The sequence below is a fragment of the Lissotriton helveticus genome, chromosome 7 (genome assembly GCF_964261635.1).
Source record: "Lissotriton helveticus chromosome 7, aLisHel1.1, whole genome shotgun sequence".
Classification (NCBI taxonomy): Eukaryota; Metazoa; Chordata; class Amphibia; order Caudata; family Salamandridae; genus Lissotriton; species Lissotriton helveticus.
Window position 1 is genome coordinate 507207507 of NC_136068.1, and position 24022 is coordinate 507231528.

The 24022-nt window shown below is 46.0% G+C and overlaps 1 protein-coding gene across 1 annotated transcript in view; it reads left to right on the forward strand.

Annotated features, from left to right (window-relative positions):
* The window catches only part of LOC144768685 (uncharacterized), a 9047330-nt gene that overhangs the window by 3972502 nt on the left and 5050806 nt on the right, over nt 1-24022 (forward strand). The window lies entirely within an intron of this gene.

Consider the following 24022-nt stretch of genomic DNA (forward strand, 5'->3'; position numbering starts at 1 on the left):
AAAAATTGTCACATTGCGTGATTCGGCTAATTACAATTCCATGTTTGTAATTTATTGTATAAAATGTCCATGCGGGAGAATGTATGTGGGCAAAACTGAAAGACAAATCAAAGTCAGGATTACAGAACATAAAAGCTGTATACGCAACAAGAACCCCAATTCTAGTTTGGTTCTACATTGGGCTGAAATTAACCATACCATACCTCAATTGAGATTCTTGATACTGGAGAAGATAAAATTAAACCCGGAACGCGACAACTCCAAATGGTTGTCACAGAGGAAAATCTGGTGGCTAAAATTTTTAAACACCATGTTACCCATTGGCTTAAATGACAAGTTGGACCTGGCTTGTTACCCCTAATACAGTCTTTTGATAAGAGTGTTAACTACATTTTACATACACATACATAAGGGTTCCCTCACTCTTGAGTCGCGTGCATTTGTTCATTTAGTTGCCACAATAATACATACCCATGGGAACATGCCAATAGAAAAAAAAAATTATGTTGTATAACAGGGGTATATGATTGAAGATATCTGCCAACTCAGTGGGTGATGTAAAGTTTTTTCTTAGTGATGATAGATAATGCACATTGTCACGTATTTCCACAGTGGTCATTATTACATGTTTTTATCTCAGTCACACGTTTTTTTGACACGTATACACAACCTTGGATTAGTATTTCAAGTAGTAGCGAGTCAGATATTCCTTCAGATTCTGTAAAAAAATTGACGTCTGTTCTTATTTGTCACTTCTCAGTCATGTAACAGTTATATTATCATGAGATCCCGGCTTTGTTCTTTACGGTTGTGATCGCCAGTCGATCTTAGCGTTTGAAACGGGTTTTCTTTTGAGTGAGCACTCAGAGTTCAGTATCAATCATGAACATCTTATTTGCTTGATTTCATTGTCAATACAATTAGTGTTTAGATTTAGTGGATCGGTTTATTACATCTTAAGATGGCTGCCACATAAATTGTAAATACCGCCGAGCATGTGTACGGATGCCGTCATCTATTTCGGCATTTCATTCGTGTTCAAATGAACACCAGTTCCCGGGGAACTTTGACTATCGGTTACACAAAAACGCAATGGTATTCTTGTGAATCCTAAGGTGAGGCGGTGGCATAAGATATATGAAGGGAGTATGTTTCAACTGAGGTGACGGTTACTTAATCACGCTTTGCATTTGGTTACAGAGCTTCGAGCAGGGTGGACTCGCAGTACACTTCAGGACGGCTCGTCGTGTGCACCGTGATAATAGAAGGTATTTGTCAGCAAGCACCAGTATAGAGGCAGTCTCATAGCATACATGGCCTTGAGCTTTACACTGAAAGGATGTATTTTATGTATTTAGGCAGTGGCTTCTGGTAACAGCTTACGGATTAAGGAGTGAGGCACTTTGGCGTAAAGCTTCAGAGCATCGAGTTTTTGAGCAAGATTAGTGAAGATGGTACCTTGGGTACACTGCTTTAGTAAACGGTATTCGTCCGTTTTTATGACTATATAGGTGTCAATTTCTATTTAGCATGGTTGTGATTTTGATTACGATGAAATTATCTCATGTTGTCAGATAGTCGTTGGAGAAACCCATTTTGCGTGATACGTCCTGCACGCATCATTGGTGGTGTACAAGTAAGTTGTGGCTATTTAGTTGCAGGTAATCATATTTGTTGAGTTTACGGATTCATTTCCTCCTTGTTTTATTTTTAGTTCCTCTGATGAAGGGATTATCCCGAAATGCATTGGGAAAACATCATCAAAGATTACTGTTATTTTGAATATTTAGCATAGGATGCTTTGTAATGATTTCACAGTTTTGTTATATATAAACTTTCAATAACAGGAGGATGGCAAAAAAACACCTGTAATAAAAAAGAGAAATGTATTCAGAGAATGTGTGAATAGTATGTTTAGAACCTTGCAATATCAGGGTGTTAAAAAAATTGTGAATTTGAGCAAATAATATATTTGCACCCTAGGCTGTGCAGGAACGGGCAAGTGAATAGTTACACTTGTACTCATTAAATGGTTGAGTAGGCCATCAGTATTTTTGTAGATGTTGTAGATGTTAAGAGTGCCTTCTTTGAAATCAAGAAGGAAAGTTTGCTTGTAACATGAACACCCTGACATTTCTATATTGAAAGCTATTTACTATTATCACATACCACAAGGTCCTCATAGCCTTATATGGAAACCCACAGGTCAAGATATCTAGGTAAACCAAGATAAGGAAGGAGGAATACAATCCAGCTGAGCCTACTTCTAGGCATCTGCTACCCAAACTTTGACTCATCCTTCACTTGTATTGGAATATGTCCACTTGGCAGTACACCTATTAACCCAGTAAAGGACAATGCAGTTGGAGACCTGTCAATGACGAGTGCCAAGAAATCTCCTCCAGCTTTCTGCTTTGACAACAGGTCATTTAACTAAGTTTATTTATTTATTCATTCATTCAAAGTTTTTCTAAATTATATGATTACCCAAGTGTGTCCTGGGGCTGAAGATAGCACTTGTAAGACAAAACATTTATGGTTAATGACCACGTTGTGAGGAGTTTCCTAAAACGAAGTAAATTGGTCTGTTGCCTCAAATGTGATGTAAGGGGGCATGGTCTTACCAGCGATGTGGTGAGACGTGTTTCTGGGGAGCTCCGGTAATCCGCCACCAATTTCAGCTATTAGAGCGGAGCTCGGGGCTGAAATTGACACCCCGGGAGTGGTAGGTGACCACAGCAACAAGGGGCATCTACTGTGAAGCGGTCTCATGGCCTGCAGCACTTTCCGGGTGGATGGCGGAGGGTGGTCAGAGGCCCAGAGGCGAGGGCCGTCATCTTGAGGTCCCTGTATTGGAGCCCGCGCTGCAGCTGGCCCGCCCCTGGAGGTCCCTGTGTCCCTGAAGCGACGCTGCATCTGAGGAGGCGGGGAAGCATCCTTGGAGTCCGGGCTGGTGACTACCGGGGGGCCTGGGACTGCGACACCGACATCGACCCTCCAGCTCTTGCAGAGACTGTGGCCTGCGGAGTGGTGTTCGGCCGGGAAGTAGAGACCCGGACGAGGCTCTTGGGGGCAGCCCCCTGAAGACTGATGGCAACCCCCCCTGGCCCCGGCGAGTGAAGGGCCGAGCAGTGCGGTGGTGGCGGGGGCCTTGCTCGTCGGCAGCTGAAGAAGGCTGCAGTTGCCGTGCTGGCCGGTGATCTACTGGAGACTCTGGCTATTGTGATTCTATCTAGGACCCTAATTCGATATTCCCGATTTATGCCCTTATGTGGTGATAACAAATAATATCCTTATAAAGGCATAAGAATCATATCCATATTTAGTATTAGCCAATGCAGTCCAAATACGGCAAGGCTACTCCCATAGACTCCTAGAAAGTACAACACGTTCTTTAAACAAACCAAGCCTTCAGCAGCCCGGGAAATCCCCCTGCTGTTGTTTCGATTTGCACAAGAACTCCTGGAGTCCAGAAAGAACTGTTAGTTCTTAGTCATGTCTTATGTCCAACCTTACGTCAAACCCGGCACCTTTCAGGTATAAATATACCAACATTGCCTTAAGCAAACACACAGTGGTTTGGAGCAGAGCGGCTATCTACTTGCCCGACGCCCAGCTGATGCGAGAGCCGAAGGAAGCCGAACCTTCCCTTTGACGCACTGAGAGAGACGCTGTCTTTTTCTCCAGCTGAGAAAATCCATCTCCGGTGTTTCCAGTCACCCTTGCGGGTTGCTGGGAGATCACGTCCTGAGAAAGAGATACAAGACCTCCTACATTCTATTACCAAGGTACGGAGCTGTCTAAACCCTTAAGAGAATTCTTGATTCAGATTCCTTGACAAAAACCAACTTCACTTAAACTGCAACTTACTTACTCCTTCCCAAGTATTAGGCTTAGGTCAGGTACACCGGGGTAGGCGTATCTTAGAAGCACCAGTTGAGTACGTTAGTCAATGTTTTTTTGTATGTATATATTTTATCCATTTTAAAGTATCATATGGCTAAGAAACCATATCAATGCTTTTACAGTATTATTTCATAATACTACTTTTACTGTACGCACTTTACTTCATGTTAAGTATTGCAATTGTGGCAATTCATTTCTCTTGCATGAGAAAGAAGACTGCTCAATAAATAACACCTTTTATTGAAAACGCCCGTCTCTCTATTTCTCTGCACTCTGGTGAAACTAAGTATGCACGATTGACTGAGTGAAATAGCTGTCTATTGTTTTCACACGACTCTAGAGATATACTCTTTATTCTGAGGTAGCAAAGTATTTCATGTTTATGCGGTTGTCAGAAACGAATCCCTTCTTGTCTAAATCAGGAAAGTTAACTCCTTCTTGAACATTCGAGAAAGTTTCTAGTGACCTCTGAGCTAGCTGGCAATACTAATTAAGTCTAATATTGTCAGTAGAGACCTAGATGACCTCAGTCCTACGTCTACACTGCTGTTTATATTATTCCAATGCGCAGAGCCTATTGGGAATATAGGAACTACACTACATGGCGCCCAACGTTTGGAAAGGCGATAATCTAACGCAAGACATTAGAGTAACTCAGTCGTGCTTTTTCACACAGACCCCTTTTCCCGTAAAAACTCCAAAAGACGTCTGGAGTGGGTAAAAGGTTAATATCCGCCGGAACTTAGTAGGAAGAGATTCCTATGTATTAGTTTTTGGTTTAGTCAACGTTGGAGGATACAGTGTTCCAAAATATTGTGCACCTAATCTTTGTTTCCTTGAAACTTGCTCTGCAACAAAAAAACTTTCTGTCAGTAAAATGTCGGATAGTGAAGAGGAAAGGGAGAGAGCTAAATTAGCAGCTCAACTCCTAGCGGATGACACAAGTCTCCAAGAAAATGACCCGAATGCTATAATCATTCCGGTCAATGTAAGAAAAACTATAACTAAAAAACTTATAGAAAACGGAGTATCATCACGATGTGGTACAGTCATGTTCGTGGTAGAGGCTCATGAATATCGGCAGACAGAGGTATTCTATTCATGGATACAATTTCCAGCAGCACACGCTGTGACACACAAATTCCACTATTACAAAATAGAGGAACCTCCGGATGAATACGCTCCTTTCGAGGACGTTGAAATCCCACTAAGTTACCAAGAGCACATGCTCTGGTTTAAAGGCGCCCTAAAACATCAAAATCACATCACCAGGCTCGGTCCACTAGGTAGACCAGCACTAGCTAGCTACACACCAAATCCCGACATAGAAAAAATGTCAAGCGAAGAACTCTTAGTTAAACTAAAAGAATGAACAAAGGCATATAGAGAATTAGTTCAATTGGCAATGGACGATATAACATACCTCCAGAAATTGAAAGAAACAGATATAGCAGAACAACCATTTGAACTTGCCAGAATCATAGAAAAATCCTATGAAGAACTAGGTAGAGATAGTTTGGGTGGGAAACCAATAAAACCCCAACTAACTGAAAATCCTGAAAAAACCTTTATTAAAAATAATCTAAACACTCCAAAAAAGAGTTGGGATGGTAATAAACAATCCACTCCCAGAGAAAAACGGTTTCAGTCCAGAGGAAGGTCTCCTCAACGGAGAGATAGATCTCCAGACCGAGGAGGCAAGTCTCCCCAGAGGGAGCCCTCTGAGAAAAGATACAACCTTAGAGATAGGGATACATTGAGAAAACATGATAGATATCAAGATATTGATAAACGTCCCTCTCGATCTTTTCAGAATTCCTCACAGAAATCGGAAAGAAGAGGACGGTCAGAACACAAAGAAGAGCACATCAAGTCCAAAGACAAGGAACCTGCACATCAAAGTAAAAAAATTACAATTTCCAAGAAAGAAGGTAGCCAGTATTAAAATAAAACATGCCGAGGATACTGAGGACACAACTGAAAAACGGAGAGTGGGCCCAGACAATGCTAGACAGCGCAGCAGAAGTTACCATAGCTCGCAAGATCCTGATGAATGTTCTGGAGACAGTGGACACGAATGAATACATTCAAGTGGAAACTGCAGACACCAGAGTTAGCAAACCTCATAAATTATACGAAATAACATTGCGTATAGAGGGGGATAAAACTAGGAAAGTAAAGGGTCTCTTTTGGGATAACCTTTCTAAAGGCTATGACATCCTGTTAGCTGAGAAAGACTGGCCACCAGAGTTTGTCAGGGAGTGCCCTCATGGCGAAGAAATGATTATGCCTGCCTTCTCAAATCATATTCCAGTTCATAAAAAATATACATTTGCAAGAAAATGGGCAGTGGCCCAAGCCCCTGCATTATATAAAAATCATGTAGGATGGGATGAGGATTCTCCTCCCCACAAAATCCAGTTAAAAAGTCAACCTACTGCACAAAGACAGTACCCAGTTAAACAAGAAGCTAAAAAGGAAGTCAGGGAGATCAACTTGAATACCAGGGGGTGATTGAAACATGCACCTCACAAATGAACAATCCTTTGTTTCCTGTCTCCAAGCCAGACGATTCATATCGTCTAGTTTTGGACTACAGACACCTAAACTCCTGCTGCAAGACATTTGCAGTACAAAACTCACACAGTGCAGCACTAATGAATAACATCGTGCGCAAAAAATATAAAACGACATTAGATATCTCTAATGGATTCTTTTGTCAAAACATTGCACCTGAAAGCAGGTATTTGACCGCTTTCTCAATAATGGGGTCACAGAAACAATTCTGTCGACTCCCACAGGGATTCAAGAATAGCCCAGGATTATTCTCAGCAAGGGTAACAGAGTTACTACAAATATATGATGATGAGGCATTATCTTATGCCGATGACATCTATCTCACAGATGATGACCTGGAGACACACTTGAAAAGAGTGAACACCATAATACTTGGGTTCGCAGCTGAAGGGTACAAATTCAACTTTAAAAAGTCACGAATTGCTCATCTAACTGTCCTGTTTTTAGGATATGAATTATCAAGTGAAGGCAAAAGCCTAGCAGACAACTTCTTAGAGAAGTGTGCTGTACTCCAAGCACCAAAAACGCTGAAGAACTTACAATCAATACTAGGCTTCCTGAATTTCGGAAGAACATACATTCTAAATTATGCGGAGAGGGTTAAACCTCTCTATGAATTAATAAAACCTGATTTCAAATAAATCGATTGGACTCAGAAACACACAGAAATTTTAAGATCATTACAAACAGACATGTTAACTAAAACAAAACTGCAAACACGCGAAAACGTACGCAACCTTGTAATCCGAGTCATCCCAGGAAGATGCGGATTCACGTACCTGACCTCTAATGAGGGAGAAACGGTACCAATAGCTAACAAATCTCACTTGTACACACAAGCTGAAATGAAATTCAGTTCTACTGAAAAGATTCTAATAGCTGTTCATACTGCTGTAGCAAAAGAAAGAGCCCTAGCCCAGGGCAAGAGGATATCTGTTTTAACAGCAGAATCAGCCCTTAAGGCATTAACAAGCCCACGCAATCTGAATGCTGTGGCACTAGATCCAAAATCGATACAATGGGAAAATTCTCTTTCTGCAGATGACATGAAGCACTATTTTGACCCGAAAATGAAAAAACTAGAAGATCTAGAATACGAACAAGAATATCCTCTGCCAATCGAAATTCTGCCTCTCGAACAGTACACATGTGTAATCTATATGGACAGATTTGCACAACACTGCGATGTAGATAAAACATCCTACAATGCAGCGTGCGCGATTGTTAAAGGTCGCCTGCGCTTTGGTAAATTCAGACCAATAATCACCAAAACTGAATCACTCAGAAACTGTACAGCTCAGCGAGCTGAAATAAGATCTTTAAAGATGGCGCTTGAAAGTGCCGATCTTGAATTCCCGACACTAATAGTGTGCGATTCGCATTTCTGCATCAAGTCTTACAATAATGACATGCAGACATGGATCAAAAAAGATTACAAAGATGACACAGGTGCCACAATAAAGCATAAAAAGCTATGGGAACAAGTAGTTCTTTTACAGAAAGAACTACAAAAGACTCACGTGATACATACACTGAGTCATCAACGTGATGGCGTTCACGTTGCAGGGAATCCATTGGCTAACAGAGCCACAGCGGAAGCGGTTCAACCGGCTTCCGTAGCCACAAAAAAGTTCTAAAAAACACATAGACGGAGAAACCATGCTGGCGGCAAAAGCCTCATTAAAAGGCGACTATGCAGCATTACCTCTCGACTATCCACTCAATAATACATACATAATTAACGCAAACTCCGTTCCTTTTGCTCAAATCCCTGGAGTGGGGGATAGAGTAATTCCAAAAACGAACCGGAGGGCTTACTTGATTCAAGAAGCACACATGGGAGAGGGTCTAAGGCACCAAGAGATCGTGAAATCTCTAAAAGAATTACAATCAGAATACTGGTGGCCGGTGATGAGCCTGCAAAATTACAAATTTGCAAAGGGTTGTCCAGACTGCAACAGAGATCACAGTTGTGAACCGGACCAGACTACTGCCAGGACTCCTTTATTAGAAAGCATAAGGCTATCTATACGCAAAAATCCAGCCGGAGAAATGCGTCCCCATAATTATTAAGACTAGATTCACTTAAGATGTAGACACCAGGGGGGGGGCGCTAGAGGGCGCTAGGCAAGATGGCCGCACTCGTGTGAGGCTCTGCCAGACCGAGCAAATATCCTTTCATTATCCTCCACATCTTGCCTTTGCCACCCACTAACTTGATGGCTGTGTGTGATTAATACCAAGCGGCATCGATCGGAGCTGTTTCCAGACGCCGGATTCCCTTTTGCGGCGTATACCGGCTATTGCTTTCCTGCCGGGTCTCAGCCTCATGGTGTCCGGGGCCGGCCTGCAGCTTCTGCCTCCGACTGGGGCCTGGCAGTTGTGGAGTGATCTGGCGGCGACGGGCACTGTGGCCGGGTGAGGGAAGCAGCCGGAGACGTGCTTGGAGGTAGGCGGCGGTGTTCAGGTCCGTGGCTGTAACGGACGGACGTCATTGGAACTGGCGCCCGCCTGTGCTGGTGGCGGTGAGTGGGGTAGCGGCCTAGGAAAGGCTGCTTCGCGCGAACTGCGGCCGGCGGGGGCGGGGAGCGGACCGGGAAGACTGCACAGAGGAGACAGGGAGGCGGCGGCCCTGTGGTGCCTGGAGCATTGGGCATTAACTATGTATTGGAGCTGTTGTGGGGCTCGATAACTGCCCATCGGCTGAGGAGAGGAGTCGGGTGGCTTAAGAAGTGACTGGCCTGGGGCCCAACTTTGATATCGATTGTTTGCCGGTGGCAGTGCCCATGTGGTGCCTGATGCTTGCTTTCGTCGGGTGCTGGCTCTGAGTGCACACTCTGGTTCCAGACACTGTTCTAGGCTGCTGAACGGGGTTATCACCGCTTACTGACTGTTATTGCCAAATCCAGATTGGTTGCTGCTGTGGGGGCCTAGGTGCAGTGGCATTGGTTATAGCGGACTGGTGGCAGCATGGGCAGGCCGGAGAGGAATCAGCCCAAAATAAACTTTGAAACTAGAAAGACTGCAATGTCCTCCTCACAGGCACCCTCAGATGCTGAATCGGCGGGGGCATCCGGGGGGACGCCGAATTTGGAAGACATTACAATCCATTGAGGGCACCATGGAGGCAGTTAATCGCAGACTTGATCACATGGCCACGCAATTCGACAGGCAGAATGAGCGGATGGGAGAAGTTGAACAAAGGGTATCTGCCACGGAGGACGGTCTCACCACAGTCACTAACAAAGTCTTCAATATGGAACGGGTATTGGCGGTTATTCAGGCCAAAAATGAGGAGTTGGAAGGGCGGTCCCGACGCAACAACATCCGCGTCACGGGACTGCCGGAGTCCACGAATGTTGGCAAAATGGAGGAGTTCATGGAACGATTATTGGTTGAAATATTTGGGGCAGAGCAACTATCCCGAGTATTCATAGTAGAACGTGCGCATCACTCCTTAGCGAAGCGGCCGGTGCCTGGAGCGCCGCCCCGTCCCATCATTGCCCGCATACTCAATTATAAAGACAGGGATGTGATTTTACGCATGGCACGAGAGAAAGGCACCATAGAGTATCAAGGCAACAAATTGGAGTTTTTCCCCGATTTCACGATGGCAGTGCAAACAGCGCGGAAAGAATTCAATGGGGTGAAGCAGCTTCTCCGAGCGGAAGATATACCATATGCCATGCTCTACCCGGCTCGTCTACGGATCGGAGCACCATCGGATAACAACATTTTCACGTCTCCGAAAGCGGCCATGGATTACGCTAAAAAACAGAAGAAACGTAAGCGAGACTCCACTGTGGCGCAGGAAAGGGAGGAAGAACTGCACGATGAAGTTGCATGAGCCTCTGAACTTCTCAGGCATCTCAGAAATCCTCGATCATCTAAGCTGGGATGCTGCTGCCACTTGCTATACCACTCCCATCACTGGACTTTCAGCATTACATAACCTATATAATGTTGGGTGGTGGGTTTGTGCATCTTAGTAGTTTTCGACGGTGGTTACGCAAACTCCAGCTGCTGTTACAAGACTTAGGCACTGATTGAGTTTACAATTTTTGGGTCAAATAGCTAGACCTCTGATACTACTCTTACATGTGAGGGATGAGAGTATAGGAGGGACATGCGCCAGTGGTTAGGTACCTGTTGGGAATCACCGCTTGTCATAGTGTTGATATGTTTTGATGGTTGCACAGTGGCACTGCGCAGGAGACTGTTTGGAGTAAAAGTCTTTCAATCTGCAAGATAAAGGAGTGTTATGTTGTAAGGACGTGGCACTATTGTGGTAAGGGTTGGCTGTTCACACAAATGGCTTGGTCCTCTGCAGTTTCTTCCATTGACGGGAGTTGAGCACCTCTACGCCCCCGCATATGGGAGATCCCCACAATATGTTTGGAGTTGGGTTGGGAGTTCGAGGTCTGGGGGTTGGGGACGGCTTTGGCAGGTTTGGGGAGCTGAAGTGGGCGGGGGTGGACAAGGGGCTTTCAGGGATTTCAGGTCTTGATCAATTTCATGACGGGCATGGGCCGGAAGTCGGGAGGGATAGAGGGTAGGAATGGGATCTGTTGGTTTGAATACTGCTTTGATTTTAAGATGATGCCAGCAGACAGTTGCTTGGTTTGTTACCCTATCCTTCACAGCTGGTACTGGGGGGTGAGCTTGCTCTCTATGCTTCAAGATTTAACGAATGGAGGGTCATATGGATAAAGGGGGCAAGATTAATTGGATCACATGGAATGTGAGGGGGCTGAACCGACCACAAAAGACGAGGCAGGTGTTGGCATTTTTAAACAGACATGGAGTGCAGGTGGTCTTCAAGAGACGCACCTTAAAGGGCGGGCGGCAGAAACAGTAGCTAGACAATGGGCGGGTACTAGATTAGCATCAAACTACTCATCATATGCTCGTGGGGTCATGATATTGATTAAGAAAAATGTACCGTTAGTTTCACTACATGAGGATGTTGACAAAGAAGGTAGATATATTATATTGCACAGGAAATTATGTGGTACGCTAGTCACGATGATCAATGTATATGGTCCAAATATTGATGACCCTGACTTCTATGTCACTCTATGGAATAAGGTATATGCTATGTCTCCCTCAGCAATTATATGCGGTGAGGATTTGAATGTGACATTAGATAATGCGCTGGATAGGAAGGATGATCGGCCCTACACATCAAGGAAGGCGGTTGATGTGGTGCGAGATGGTATGAGTGGACTTGGATTGGTGGATGTGTGGCGACTGGGGCACCCGGGAGTGAGAGAAGGTACTTGTTACACATCGGCGCATGACACATGGTCGAGGCTGGACTATTGGTTGGTGACACGGGATGTTAGCGGCTGGGTGATAAAAGTGTGCCATTTGCCTCGGACATTGTCGGACCATGCTCATGTGCTTATGGAGGTGTGGATGCCATCGCATGCGCCTGCTCCCTTCACGTGGCGTCTGTCACCTGGTACTTTAACGGACCAGGTGTTGCGTGAGGAGCTGAGGGCGGTTATTGAAGAATTTTTTGACAAGAATGTTGGCTCTGTTGATAACATGGGAACTGTATGGGAGGCCTTCAAAGTGACGGTAAGGGGAGCGTGTATTGGGATGCAGTCTGGTGTGCTCAAATCGCTGAGGACTTCCATGGACAAGCTGGAGCGTGAACTGCTAGGCCTAGAGCGACAACACGAGCTGCAGTCGGCGGACTCTTTGTTGGCTGACATACGGCTAAAAGTCTCCGAGTATAACGACCTAGCAGAGCAAGCGGTTAAATTTTTGTCCAAACGTACTAGGGCACGGTATTATGGTGAGGGAGGGCAACAGGTACGTGGGCTGGCGGATAGAATTAAAGAACCGTGGGCTAGACACTGTGGGGTACAAGAGATTATGACTGGGGATGCCAATGTGACGAGTGCGACTGGCGTCCTGGATTGTTTTGTGCAATATTACGAGCAGATGTATGGGCATAGGGAGACGGCAGAGGAGGATGAGATTGCGCAATATCTAGAAGACAAAGCGTTGGTCTGGCTATCGAAGGGACAACAAGAATTCTTAATGCATCACATTACGGAGGGTGAGTTTCGAGATGCAATTGTGGCCCTGCCAAACAGTAAAGCGGCCGGAACTGACGGTTTACCATCTGAATTTTATAAGGAGTATGTAGATTTGCTTCTGCCTCACTTGGTGATGGTTCTGGAAGAGGCTTTAGAGCAGGGACAGTTACCAGCAATGATGAGGGAGGCATTGCTGGTGGCTCTGCCGAAACGGGGCAAGCCACGAAATCAATGCGAGTCATATCGACCCCTGTCCCTGATGAACACGGACGTTGAGATAATTGCCAAGGTGCTAGCAACACGACTGCGACTGATATTGCCGGTTATGGTGCTGCCGGACCAGTCCGGTTTCATCCCCCTTCGCTCCACGACACATAATTTGAGGGCTCTGTTTGCTGTTCTACATCTCCTTAAACCGGATCTTGCTGCGGTGGCAGTGCTATTAGACGCTGCGAAAGCATTCAACTCCGTTGCCTGGCGATATATGATAACAGTGCTGCACCGCATGGGAGTGCCGTTTTTCTTTACGTCCTTAATCACTCTCCTTTATACTAACCCGATTGCTCCGGTGCGGGTTAATGGTCATGTATCGGCACCATTTTCTGTGCAGAGGGGGACTAAGCAGGGTTGCCCCCTTTCGCCCTTACTGTTTGCTATCATATTGGAGCCCCAAGCATGTATTCTGCGGCAAAGGTATGCGGACACAGCGTTACGTTTCCCTCTCAGGTCCCTGGCGGTATCTATGTATGCTGATGATATGGTTCTGTACGTAAGGGAGCCTGCCAAAAATTTGGAAGGAGCACTTCGGGAATTTATTCGGTTCGAGCGCTTCTCTGGTTTATCCATTAATTGGGATAAATCCATATTGTTGCCTCTCACAAATGTCACGCAGCCGTTCCCATTGGAATTTCCATTGGCATGGGCGACGGAACCTGTCGTTACCTGGGGATCTGGGTACACAGGGATTCCCAAGAGATAATTTGCGCTAACTACGGAGTGGCTATTTCAAAATTGGAAGATCAGGTAACACGCTGGATTCGACTACCACTTTCGTTTGCTGATCGGGTTTCTCTGATTAAAATGGTGGTCCTTCCTAAATTTTTATACTATTTTGTTAATATACCAATAGCTCTGACATCTCATTTTTTTGCGCAGCTTCAGTCATTGTTAATCACATTGGCCTGGGCAGGGAAGAAGCCACGTGTGAAGTGGGACACATTAACAAAGCCTTATGAGTTGGGAGGATTTGCCGTGCCGGATATGAGACTGAATTATCTATGCGCTCAGGCTCATTTTGCTACTTACTGGCTCTCGGCACCACCATATACGCCGCACGTAGCACTTGAGGCAAGCGCAGTACTTCCGCTACCCCTAAAAGCGATGATAGTAAATCCATATTCGGTATTTGACAAGGGTGAAGTGGACACGGTACAATGTACTTCTAAGGCTTGGGTGGAGTTGGGCAAGCGCTCGAATAGGTTGCCACTATACGCCCCGGGTATGCCGTTGCTGTATCATGCGGATATCTCGGTATCGAGTGAGGTGGGAGCTTTGCAGTTGGTGCAAGGTGCCGGGATACACACTATGGGAGATGTCTTTCCAATTGCTCAGTTTCTTCCATTGCAGAGCCTATTGGAACAGGTGACTAATACAACCATGGCCACGTTCATTTATGTTAGGCTAAGAACTGCGATACGCGCGTTATATCCTTCTTTCCCGGGTGAGCCTCCTGTGTTGGGTGCCTTGCAGTTGCTATATACTGCGACCAATTGGGTTAAATAAATCTCGCGATTGTACCGAGCATCACAGGAGGATGAGGGAGGAGGTAGTGTGATAGCTAAAGCCAGATGAGATGCAGGTTTGCCTGAACCATTGACCGACGATGAATGGGCTGAGTGCTGTTCTATGACTGGAAGTTTTGCAGCTAATGGAAATTTTCGTCTAATTCATTATAAATTCTTGCAACAATGGTATTATACACCTGCACAATTGGTTAAGTATGGACTTCGCAAATCATCTGTTTGTGTACGTTGTGGAATGGAAGGCGCTGACTTTATCCATTTGGCCTGGGGGTGTGCCCGAGTATATGCGTTCTGGGCGGCTGTGACTACCGCGCTGTCTGAAATGACGTCAATTGAAATTGCTACTGACCCGCGCTTATGTTTGCTGGGTATGGGCTCTGGAGTGCCTGCCGGAATGAGACGATTGGTAGTGTTGATGCTGCAGATTGCTAAGCGCAGAGTGGCTGCTTGCTGGGGTGGGAGACGAGCGCCGGGTGTCAAAACATGGTTGCAAGACATGGCATATTGTCGCGATCAGCTGACTTGTTATTATGAAGAACTTCCTGCTACCTCACGCCCGCATGATGTTTGGAGCCCTTACAATGTGTATATGCTGTCTAAGCTAGATGATGATTGATGTATGTTACAGCGTGTGGGTCCGAAGACGGAAAGGGATTTCCCTGTTAGTACTGAATGCGCAGATGTTCACTGCCGTGCTGTGATTATGGTTTTGATATTCTTCTCTTCATCCTGTGAATAACCATTATAGGATGTGCATTTGTAGGCACATGACCTCACCTCCATTTGTCTGTGGTACCTTTTCTTTTCATGGGGAGGCCCTCTGCAGTGAGCATGGCATGACCAGTGCCTCAACCAACGCTGTGACAAACTCCATATCCCGTATGCCTTGAACGACTTCTGATTTTATCCAGTATTAGGGTATCTTTCATAGATTCACATGCCTGAATCATTCCCCGTCGTCGAGGCGGGAGTCCCACGGTAAATTATATACAATAGCAGTGCCTAAAAATTTCTTGTAGTAGGCTGGAAAAGCCCAAAGGCCATACTCGGCCTCAAAACTTAGCAGCCTATCTACATCATTATGTAAAAAGACCTGAAATAGTAGCCTTAGCCAATCAGCTGACCTCACCCTCTAGAACCTTCCCAGCTCAGGCAGTTCTCCTCAGATTTTCACCGCACTTCGTGTGTAAGGGAGTCTCCCTGAGTGCCTACTCAGTTTTTTGATCTTTATTCCTTAAAATGTCTGAAAAGAAGGCTCTTTTCAAAGCTTGTGGGACCTGCTTCAAGAAGAGAGTCCATGTGGATGACCAGCACTCTGACTGCATTTATTGCCTGCACCCTTCACATGTCGTGAAGGACTGTCGAATTTGCCGTACCTTCCCTCAGAAAACTATCAGGGATAGGGAGGCAAGGGTTCTTTTGTGGTTGAAGTCTTCTTCCACTGATGATGAGGACAAAGCCTCTACCTCCAGCAAGAGAGCTAGATCCAAAGAAAGTGCTTCTCCTGAGAGAAAGAAAAAACTAAAAACCTCTCAGAAAGCTTCAGAACCCTCTAAGAGTGCATTGGCTTCTTCAACTGTAAGTACAACCCAGGCTAAGACTATTTCTCTGGTGTCTGTACCTACCACTACTTGGACTTCTACCTCCTCATCTACTTCTATGGTTACCACTTCAGCTATTACGTCGCCTTTGATGTCTGTTCAACCATTGCTGACTAAATCCAAGTTACCATCGTCGAAGTCCTTCTCGACGACGGTTCCGTCCACTAAATCTCCTGCTCCGTCGACGACATCAAAGCCGTCGTCGACGAAGACATCGTCATCAAAGGAATCATCGTCGAAGTCACCATCGACGGCCTCGTCGACGAAGACATCATCGACGGTCCCGACGACGAAGGCCTCGTCGACGAAGACACCATCGACGGTCCCGACGACGACGGACTCGTCGACGAAGATACCATCGACGGTCCCGACGACGAGCGACCCGTCGACGAAGACATCACCGACGGTCCCGACGACGAGGGACCCGTCGACGAAGATACCATCGACAGCCCCGTCGACGAGGGGTTCGTCGACGAAGATACCATTCACAACCTCGTCGACGGCAAGATCTTTTTCATTGACAGGACCGTCGACGGAGATCCCGGTATCCGGGGCTTCCGCTCTGACATCTGTTCATCGGATACACGGTTCCCCTCCGGCAAAGATACAATTCACTCATTTTCAAATGAAAACGTATCAAAGGCAGGATTATTCACATATTTCTCCACTCTTGCCATCACACATTTTGGAGACATACATGGAAGAGGAGTCAGATGAAGGGGAAGAGGATGATGGTCCTTTTGGGATTGCCCGTCACCCTTCTCAATTAAATATTAAAATGCAGGAGGATGATGAAGAGGAAGTTCATGATCATTATACACATGATGTTTATTCCACGCCATATCAGTCACCTCATACTAGACCTTCTCAGTCTGAGGACACTACGCATTTACCAACCTCCTTAATACAGGATTTGCAGGCTATGTTGGCAGATTATCGCCAGAGATTTCCATCCAATCAGGGTGCGCCTGCTGGGTCACCTGTTCCAGTTACTGTGCCAAGACCTCCGTCACCAAGAGCTTCATTGTCGCCACAGCAAAATACTGCACCAGTTCCTCAAATTGACGACAGTTCTTCCAATGATGATGAAGACAGCAGGGAAGAGGGAGAGTTACCGGATAAAACACCTGTGGATCCTTGGGAAGATTATGTCATCCCTATGCCTTCTCCACCTCCTCCTCGCCCTTCAGATTCTCCACCTGAAGATATTGGTGGTTTCCACAATATTATGCAGAGAGCTGCTAATCGTTTGGAGTTAGCTGTCACAGTTGAACAGTCGGACTGTTTTTTACATGACTTTAAAGAAGGATATCGGAGAGTGGTCAGGGCCATTCCTATTATTGATTATATCTGGAAGGAAGGCCTCAGCATAATGAAAACTCCTGCTTCGATTCCGGCAGTCCTGCCAAGGATAGACAAAAAGTATCGAGCACCATCTGATACTCCTGCTTGTTTAATAGGTCACCCTCGACCTGATTCTGTAATATCTCAGGCTGCGCAGCAAAAATCCAAAAATCCTTCTGCTCCCATTTCAACGCCACCTGACAAGGAGGGAAGAAGGCTTGATGCAATTGGAAAGAAGTTTTCAGCAAATGCAGCAGCCTCCATTAAGGCTGCTAATTCATTAGCTATTCTAGCTCGTTATGATAGACAAATGTGGTCTGAGCTCACGGAATATCTGGAAATGATCTCTGAAGATCATCAGATGGAGGTGCGCAGAATTGTACAAGAGGGTGAAAGGGCGGCCTCAGAAATTATTGATTGCGCCCTGGACATTTCTAACACCAATTTTAGACAATTGGCTGGAGCAGCTGTGCTTCGGCGTCAAGGTTGGCTCAAGGCTACCACTTTCAGGCCTGAGGTCCAAACCAAAATCTTGGACATGGCATTTGATGGTGAGTCATTGTTTGGGAAGCACATTGATGATGCTTTATTGGCTATTAAAACTGATACCGATACCGCTAAATCTCTTGGAACCCTGCAATACAAGAGGGGATCCTTTAGAGGAGCAAGAGGCCGTGGTTACTCATCCAGAGGCAATTATTCCAACCAACAAAATTGCCAGTATCAATCTAACTACAACAAACCCTACTACCAATCTTCTTACAGGCAGCCTTCCTCTGGTTCTTTCTCTCGGCAAGGAGGGAAACGACGCGCAGGCAATCAAGGCCGAGATTCCAACAAGCGCCAATGAGCTTTGCCGGATGTCAGCCACTCACCTTTCCCTTCCCGTGGGCGCCAAAATTTCCGCCTTTTACCACCAATGGCGGAAGATAACTTCAGATCAGTGGGTCCTGGATTTGGTCAGCAAGGGACACACTTTGGAGTTTTTGCAGAAGCCTCCGACAACGCCGCCCAGGGGTCCCCCTCCCCCTCGTCTTCACTTACTCTTCAAAGAAGCCTTAAAGATGCAACACAAGAATGCGATAGAATGAGTCCCTCCTTCTCAAAAAGGGAGGGGGTTTTATTCTCGCTTCTTCCTCGTGGAGAAAAATTCGGAAGAGTGGCGTCCAATATTAGATCTGCGCAAACTCAACAAATATCTAAAGAAACAGAGTTTCCGCATGGTAACGTTGAAGGACATTCTGAATTGTCTCAACGAAGGGGACTTTATGGCTTCTCTGGATCTACAAGACACCTATTTCCACATCCCTATTCACCCGAACCACCGCAAATTCCTAAGGTTCCAAGTGGCTGGCGTCCATTTCCAGTTCAAAGTGCTTCCATTCGGCCTCAAATCGGCCCCCAGAATCTTTACAAAATACCTGGCTCCAGTGGCAGCAATGTTGAGGTCCCAGGGAATGCAAGTTTTCCCATACCTCGACGACTGGCTGTTAAAAGGTCCAACCAAAAACTCGGCAATGGAAGCGGTCAACAGTACGCTTTCTCTCTTCTCGAACCTAGGACTGACCCTCAATTCAAAGAAATCTCAGCTCCAACCTCGTCAACAATTGACCTTTCTGGGTGCAATCTTGGACACATGCCAGTGCAAAGCATACCTGACACAGGAGCGACAAAACAAACTCATAAAACTAGCAAAACAGATATCCGCAAGAAGGTCACTTTCAGTTCGGATATATGCTTCCCTTCTAGGGATGTGCTCATCTGCGATCAACCTCATTCCTATGGCAAGACTCAGAATGAGACCGTTGCAAGAGGAGTTACTTCGTCAGTGGAAGCAAGTCGAGGGATCATTCGACGACCGCATCAAGGTCACTGCCAAAATGAAACATGCTCTTCTTTGGTGGTCAAAGGCACACAACTTGTCGCCGGGCCTCACCTTTCTCCAAGACATTCCGGAGTTCACCCTGACTACGGATGCGTCCATGGAAGGTTGGGGGGGTCACCTTCAGGACCTTCAGATCCAGGGAAGATGGTCTCGTCAGTACCAACAGATGCACATCAACAGCTTGGAACTAAAGGCCATTTTTCTTTCCCTACAAGCCTTTCTGCCAAGGATTGTGAATTCGTCCGTGCTGGTGCGTACGGACAATACCACCAGCATGTTCTACATAAACAAACAGGGAGGAACAAAATCTCTAACCCTATCACTGCAAGCGCAGGAGATATGGGATTGGGCCCTGACTCACGGCATATCCCTAAAAGCAGAGCATGTACAAGGAGTTCGCAACTCTCTAGCAGACAGTCTCAGCAGAACGTCCGTGGGCTGTCACGAATGGGAACTCGACCACCATCAACTAGAGAAGATTTTTCGGTTCTGGGGGAAGCCGACGCTGGATTTGTTTGCCACGCAGCAAAACAGCAAATGCCTGTTTTATGCCACCAGGTTCCCAGAACGGGGATCAAGAGGAAATGCCCTCCTGATGAGATGGACCGGAATGTTTGCGTACGCTTTTCCTCCGATTCCGCTCATTCCGAAGGTGCTGCAAAAGATGAAGAGGGAACACTGCACTCTCATCCTCATTGCTCCACGTTGGCCAAGGCAAGTTTGGTTCCAGGAGCTCCTTCTGTTGTCTCAACAACCTCCGTTTCGTCTCAAACCGACAGTGTCGATGTTGACAAGGGAGGGAGGTCAAATCCATCATCCGGATCCTCAATCGCTGCACTTGCACGCTTGGCTCCTGATTTCCTAGAGTTCAAGGGCCTGAACATCTCCTCGGACTGCAGGGAGATATTGTCGCAAGCACGTGCGCAGAGTACCATCAAAACGTATCGTTTCAAGTGGAAGAGATTCTGTTCATGGTGTGGAGATAATGAGGTTCATCCACTTCAGGCTCCTCCTGAAGCCATTCTTCCATACCTACTGTCGTTGGCTAAGGCAGGTCTAGCGTTTTCTTCTATTAAAGTTCATCTGGCGGCAATATCCAGATTCAGGAAGAGTTCCAACAAACCATCCTTATGTTCATCCTCTTTGGTCAAGCAATTCCTTAAAGGGCTATTCCGAGCTTTTCCGCCAGTTCGTCCTCCTCCTCCGGAATGGGATCTTAATGTTGTTCTTTCCCAACTTCTAAAAAGGCCTTTTGAACCGATTCATAGAGCAGAACTAAAGTTTCTGACTTGGAAAGTGGCAATCTTGTTGGCTCTTACTTCAGCTCGCAGAGTTAGTGAAATACAGGCCTTCACTATTACTCACCCCTTTCTGCAATTCTCTAAGGACTTTGTTACGCTTAGGACCAATCCAAAATTCATTCCTAAAGTACCAACTCAATTCCACATTAATCAACCGGACAAACTCAGAACCTTTTTCCCGGATCCAAAAACTCCTGCAGAGAGGGTTTTACATTCTCTGGATGTGAAAAGGTGTCTGAAGTTTTATCTTCAGAAGACAAAGGACATCCGCAAATCTAAACAACTTTTTGTTGCCTATGGGAAGGCCACCTTGGGCCAAGCTGTCACAAAAGCAACTATTGCCAGGTGGTTGTCTTCCACAATTACTTTCTGTCATGACAAAGCCAACAGACCTTTATCAAGGAAGGTAAAAGCTCATTCCACAAGAACAATGTCGGCGTCTACGGCCCTTTTCGCTGGAGTGACGCTGGAGAACATTTGCCTAGCTGCTACTTGGAAAAATGTACACACTTTTACCGAACATTACTGTCTGCAGTCGGCGCTCCAGGATGACACCGCTGTTGGTGATGCGGTGCTGCAGCATCTTCTTCACTAAGGTTGGATGGCTTATTGCCTTTTATTCTTCTTTTAAAGTTTAAGTATTTCTAATGCTGTCCTATCAATCATGTTTTTGAAGGTGTTGATGCATATGTTATGTTAACAAGTTTATACTCTATTACCTTCCTGGTTGAGTGAATTTGAATTTAATTTGAATTTAAAAAGCTTATATAGCGCATCGTACACCATTGCGGTTTCTTGGCGCTTTTGACGGCTTGCAATAACCTAATAATGGACCATTTAGAGTGGGAAGGCCTGAGCAAACAAAAAGGTTTTCAGGCCCTTGCGAAAGGCAGAATATTGTTTAGAACTTCGGAGGTGGTCCGGCAAGGAGTTCCAGAATACCGGTGCTAGGAAGGAGAAATTCGAACCTCCCCATTTTTTCCTAGTGAAACGAGGGACTTGAAGTAAGGACCGATCCGACGAACGAAGTTGTCTGGCGGGAACGTAGTTGGTTAGAAGGGATGAAATGAAGGCCGGGGCCTTTCCCTGTCTCGCCTGAAAAACCATGCACCCCATCTTAAAAAGTGAGCGTTGCCGGACAGGCAGCCAGTGTAGTTCCTTCAAGAGAGGTGTAGAATGATGGAACCGGGGAAGGCCATACACCAGCCGGGCAGCTTGGTTCTGCACCAGCTGGAGTCTGCGGAGGCTGTATGCCGGAATGCCGTTGTAAAGGGCATTGGCATAGTCTAGGCGGGAGATAACTAGGGCAGACATAATGAGTTTAAGTGCCAACGGGGAAAAGAAACGGGAAACAATACGGATAGTTCGGAGCATAAGAAAACAAGAGGAGACAACAGCAGCAACCTGTGAGTGAAGGGTGAGCTGGTGATTAATTTTTATACCCAATGTTTTTACCGTAGAAGAAAGAATGGGAGGGGTACCAAGAGTGAGGGGCCAAAAAGAAGAGTTCCAGGGACTGGAGGAGCCACCAGTAAGCACCAACTCGGTTTTATCCGGATTGAGCTTCAGATGGTTGTGGCTCATCCAGTCCCTGATAAAAATCATAATAGACTGAAAATTGGAAATAGCGTGAGAGGAGGAAGACAGATCAAAGACCAGCTGGAGGTCATCCGCATAATTATACACCGCGACCTCCAGCTGTTGTAGTGCAAAAATCAAAGGGTAGATGTAAAGATTAAACAATAAGGGAGAAAGAGAGGAACCTTGGGGAACACCACAAGTGATCTTCAAAGGGTCTGCCCTGAACTCTCCCAGCCGGACGGCCTGTGTACGGTCCCGCAGGAAGGACGAGAGCCACACTAGTGCTGAACCCCCGATTCCCGCCGCTCCGATACGTGAAAGCAAGATGGAATGATCCACCGTATCGAAAGCGGCGGAGAGGTCGAGGAGCACCAGGGCTTGATGTTTGTTTTGGTCCCGACCCTCCCTGAGGGTGTTTAGGACCGACACCACCACAGACTCAGTCGAGTGTTTGGGGCGGAAACCAGCCTGGCAGGACGCCAAGCCACCCGTGGCCTCAACATGGGTGCTAAGCACCGAGGCAACATGCCGCTCAAGTACCTTGCCCAAAAATGGGAGCAAGGAGATTGGCCGGTAATTAGAAGAAATAGCAGGGTCGGCCCCTGGTTTTTTCAGAATGGGCACAATAGTTGCCACTTTAAGGGCCGGAGTCACAATACCCTGAGAAAGGGAGCTATTTAGGAAAGTGATCGGGGGCTGTACGCAGACCGAAAAAATTTGCTGCAAAATACGAGCCGGGCAGATGTCAGCTGGTGAGCCCGAGTGGGGATAGATATATATGTTTTCTTTGTCTCCCACCTTCCTCTATCGACAGACATGATGTTACTGCTTGCTATTCTGATTCAGGCATGTGAATCTATGAAAGATACCCTAATACTGGATAAGAAAACGAGTTACTTACCTGTAACTACGGTTATCCAGTATTGGTATCTTTCATAGATTCACATGCACCCACCCTCCTCCCAGGTAAGGCAGTTCTTTCTATGGATACTCATTCTCACTTGTGCTGGGAAAATCTGAGAACTGCCTGAGCTGGGAAGGTTCTAGAGGGTGAGGTCAGCTGATTGGCTAAGGCTACTATTTCAGGTCTTTTTACATAATGATGTAGATAGGCTGCTAAGTTTTGAGGCCTAGTTAGGCCTTTGGGCTTTTCCAGCCTACTACAAGAAATTTTTAGGCACTGCTATTGTATATAATTTACCGTGGGACTCCCGCCTCGACGACGGGGAATGATTCAGGCATGTGAATCTATGAAAGATACCAATACTGGATAACCGTAGTTACAGGTAAGTAACTCGTTTTCTTATGCACTATTGATAATGACCTGGTTGGATCCCTGGGTTGTTGGGGGGGATGTTGAAGTATTCAGTTGTTCCTATTGTAAACCTAAAAATAAGACTGCTTATAACCTATATGTTGATAATGCACGACTCAGGTTCATCGTGTTGACTTGCTGTAACACCTTGCCTTTGGTCTCAACTACTAAGACTTTGTATGAACATGGAACTGCTTTGCGGCCGGCCCTCTTTACGGGTTGTAGGCTATGTGCTGTGTTCTTGTCATAAGGTACAATAAAGGTCTTAAAACATTTTTTTTTAAAAAGATGTAGACACCAGTGCTCGGCTGACGCCAGAACTGTTATAAAAGATTTGCGAGTCTTTATCGGCACATACGCAATTGGCATGCTACATTCTGATCAGGGTCCTTCGTTTAGCTCTCGAGCTTACAAGGAGGCCATGGCCAGCATGGGCATTGCATTGCGGTACTCTTCTCACTTCCATCCTGAGGGTAATGCGGTAGTGGAAAGAAAAAACCGTGACATAAAGCAATCTATAACGGCGAGGGTATTAGGTTCGGTGATGGGTGAGGGGTGGGTCAAACATTTAACTAGTGTCCAACGTAATCTTAACAATCTGCCAAGAAATTCTCTAAAAGGTCTCACTCCATACGAACTATTGTTCGGCACTAGAATGCA